The following is a 4100-nucleotide window of genomic DNA, read 5'->3' as shown; positions in this document are numbered from 1 at the left end:
ATTTGTGACAACTTCAGTGGAGCTAGAGTATATTATGCTAAGTGAAATAAGTCAGTCAGAGAAAGACAAATACCATATGATTTCACTCGTGGAATTTAAGAAACAAAACAGATGAACATAGGGGAAAGAAGAAAAAAATAGAGGAGGCAAACCATAACAGACTATTAACTATAGGGAACAAACTGAGGTTGCGAGAGGGGGGAAGTGGGCGGGGGATGGGCTAAATGGGTGATGGGTATTAAGGAGGGCACTTGTGATGAGCACTGGGTGTTATACGTAAGTGATGAATCACTAAATTCTACTCCTGAAACCAATATTACACTATGTTAACTAACTAGAACTTAAATAAAAATTTGAAACACACAAAAAACATAACCTACATTGTGGTTCTAGTTGTACTGATTAAAATCTATATGCCTGTAAAGGCAGTTGGTTGTGCTTAATGGAGCTCTTGAGAATCAAGTACAGAGTAACATAGAAAAGATGGGTTTGAAAACTTTGAAGAATTTTAAGACAGACTTAATTTTTCATGAGTTTTCCAAAGCCAGTCACGATATTCATTTAACTTATGGTCTTTTTTTTTTTTTATTTTTTATTTTTTTTTTTTATTTAAAAATTTTTTTTTCAACATTTATTTATTTTTGGGACAGAGAGACAGCATGAACGGGGGAGGGGCAGAGAGAGAGGGAGACACAGAATCGGAAACAGGCTCCAGGCTCTGAGCCATCAGCCCAGAGCCGGACGCGGGGCTCGAACTCACGGACCGCGAGATCGTGACCTGGCTGAAGTCGGACGCTTAACCGACTGCGCCACCCAGGCGCCCCTAACTTATGGTCTTCAGCATGCACCTGCTTCCATTCATTGATGCAAAAAATTCAGTAAGAGTCGTTGCCCTATTTGTCCATCCCATGAAACTCAATCAGCTACCTCCACTGTTTTGCCAGATACTCATCTGAGAACTTGATAATGGCTTTGGCTCAAAGATTGTAGAGAAAAAGAGGTTTAAGAAGTTCTGACACTTCATGGGACACCTGGGTGGCTCAGTGAGTTGAACATCTGACTTCTGCCTAGCTCATGATCTTGCCGTTCCTGGGTTCGAGCCCCGCATCAAGCTCTGGGCTGCTGCTCAGAGCCCGGAGTCTGTTCTAGATTCAGTGTCTCCCTCTCTCTCTCCTCCCCCCATTCACGCTCTGTCTCTCTGTGTCTCTCAAAAATAAATAAACATTAAAATTTTTTGGAAAAAAAATAAAAGAAGTTCTGACACATCTCTTCAGTCTGCAGTTCTTGCTACCTCAGCTGAAGGATACTTCTCCAGAAACTTCGAAAGCTCGGGTGTTGCCACTTTGCCTGAGGTCTGATTGAGAGATATAGTAGCAATGAGGAGCTTCTGCCGATCATGGAAAAGTATTTCTTGGACAAGATTAAAAGGTGACCGAGGAGGTGTCCACTTCCTAAAGGTTTTATGTCTTGGGGGGGCTAAGAGCTTCTTTGTAGTATTTGTTGGAAAAATATATGTTTGTTTTCCTTTTTCCTTTTTTTTTAACTTTATTTTATTTTTGAGAGAGAGAGAGAGAGCATGAGCGTGCACAAGTCGGGGAGGGGCAGCGAGGGAGAGAGAATCCCAAGCAGGCTCCAGGCTTGAGCCCAATGCAGGGCTTGAGCTCACAAACCGCGAGACCTTGACCTGAGCTGAAACCAAGAGTCGGATGCTTAACCGACTGAGCCGCCCAGGCGCCCCTCCTTTTTTCTATTTGTGTCTGTGGAATGGTATCTTCTTGACATATTTTCACATAAATAGTCTTTCTCGGTTTCATGAGCAGTTGTCCATTTCAGAGCCACATTTTTAAATGTCAGTATGCAAATGTTCCTTCCTTTCCCTGACTTCTACTTTTGTTTTTATTTCCTTGGCTTCTAAAAAGATTTCTTCCCACTTCTCGTTGTGTTCTGCTTCTTCAGCTGAACATAATTTGTTTATGATGCCAGAAGTTATTTGTTCAAAACAAAAATTTGATCCGGAACTCAATGATTTTTCTTCTACAAGTCTCTTTTCTTCATTGGTTACACTGAGGTTCTTGTTGTTCACTCCAGATTCAGAAACGGAGGAAGTTTTATCAAGCGACAATGGTTCACTTTTAGCAGCTGCCTTATTATACTCAGATTCTCTTTTCCTATTACTGTGAGCAGAATCTGGAAAACCCTTCCAACATCCTGTTTTAGTTTCTTTAATTTGAATTCCTTTCAAAATAGTCATCTTTCCTTTGGACTTTCTAACCTTTCTGGAGTCAACATCATTGACACCCTCATCTTCTTTAAATTTTTTTTTTCAACGTTTATTTATTTTTGAGACAGAGAGAGACAGAGCATGAACAGGGGAGGGGCAGAGAGAGAGGGAGACACAGAATCGGAAACAGGCTCCAGGCTCTGAGCCATCAGCCCTGAGCCTGACGCGGGGCTCGAACTCACGGACCGCGAGATCGTGACCTGGCTGAAGTCGGACGCCTAACCGACTGCGCCACCCAGGCGCCCCATTCTTTAAAGTTAGATAGTCCTGGGGCACCTGGGTGGCTCAGTCAGTTAAGCGTCTGACTTCAGTTCAGTTCTCACAGTTCATGAGTTTGAGCCCTACATTGGGCTCTGTGCTGACAGCTCAGAGCCTGGAGCCTGCTTTGGATTCTGTGTCTCCCTCTCTCTGTCTCTGTCCCTCCCTCACTCACACTCTATCTATTCTCTCTCAAGAATAAATGAAACATTTAAAAATAAATAAATAATAAAGTCAGATAGTCCTGGGGCACCTGGGTGGCGCAGTCAGTTAAGTGTCTGACTTCAGCTCAGGTCATGATCTCACGGTTTGTGAGTTCGAGCCCTGCGTCGGGCTCTGTGCTGACAGCTCAGAGCCTGGAGCCTGCTTTGGATTCTCTGTGTGTGTCTCTCTCTGCCCCTTCCCTGCTCATTCTCTGTCTCTCTCTGTCTCTCAAAAATGAATAAACATTAAAAAACTGTTTTTAATAAAAAAAATTTAAAAAATTAAGTTAGATAGTCCTGTGCTAGTTTGCCCTTCGAAACTACCACTTGGCAGGGGAAAGACATCTTTTTTTCCACCAGCCCCATGTCCCGATGTTCTGGTTTGAAGTGATACTTTCATTTTGCATTTGGGATGTCAGAAGTGCTATGCTGTAGTCTTTATATCTGGACTTGATGCTCCTTTTAGAAAGTACAGTAAAATCAAACTCTTCCAGCATAAGAGAAGTCTCTCCATTTATGTGAAGATAATTAGCAAGTGAACTTTCGGATCTCAACGTCAGTCCTTGTGGGCTGATAAAATATCCATCGAATCTTCCTGGTGTTTTCCCTGACCACCTTTGCTTCACAACTCTTTCCCATCCGCCTGGGACAGACTTACAGCATTCCATCACTGCATACAGTACCAGCAATCTGAGCAGGAGCAAGGGATTTTTACAGCAGGGGATTCCACCCACCGCTGCTTTTTATCCCCCCTTGTTTCTCACTTCTCCCACTCTTTCTGATGCCAGAGCCACATGTTCCTCCCAGAGGTCATAGGGCCAGTCTTGGGCTAAGTGCCTACTGGAGGTGCTTAGCCCCACAGTCCCCCAGGCTCCAACCCTCCATCCCAGCCATGCCCTTCAAGTGGGCTCCAGTGGCAGCAACAGGTCGAGAGAGGATGTGATGCCCTAGGAGTGGAGAACAAGATGTGAAAACTTCAGTTCAGAGCGCTAGGCTGAAACCAAAAGCCAAAGACAGTGCAAGTCTACTAGACTCTACAGCTGCTTTCTGGCCGCCCCCTTGGCTGCAGCCGCCATCTCCATGGCTCAGCCAATCAAGTCCCACAGAAGCTCTTTAGTAAAGGGTGTTGGGATCACTCATCACCTTCGTGGAAAATAATGACAGGTGTATCCCTACCTCGTATCACACACAAAAAAAATGATTTTGCAGGTGAATTAAAGTTCTGAATGTGAAAAGCAAGACTTTAAATTTTCAGAAGGAAATATAGGAAAATAGATTCATGATCTCAAGGTAATTTTCTTTAACAAGAGGGGGGAAACTACAAACCGTAAAGAAAATACTGTTGCATGTGATTACAT

General features: G+C 43.5%; 1 pseudogene; it reads right to left on the bottom strand.

The window, feature by feature from the left end:
- Nucleotides 1–271: 271 nt before the first annotated feature.
- Nucleotides 272–3818, bottom strand: LOC101082867 (annotated as a pseudogene).
- Nucleotides 3819–4100: the final 282 nt, after the last annotated feature.

The sequence above is a fragment of the Felis catus genome, chromosome E2 (genome assembly GCF_018350175.1).
Source record: "Felis catus isolate Fca126 chromosome E2, F.catus_Fca126_mat1.0, whole genome shotgun sequence".
NCBI classification, from domain to species: Eukaryota; Metazoa; Chordata; class Mammalia; order Carnivora; family Felidae; genus Felis; species Felis catus.
The sequence above is the reverse complement of the archived record's forward strand: the minus strand, read 5'-3'. Positions and strand labels throughout refer to the sequence as shown.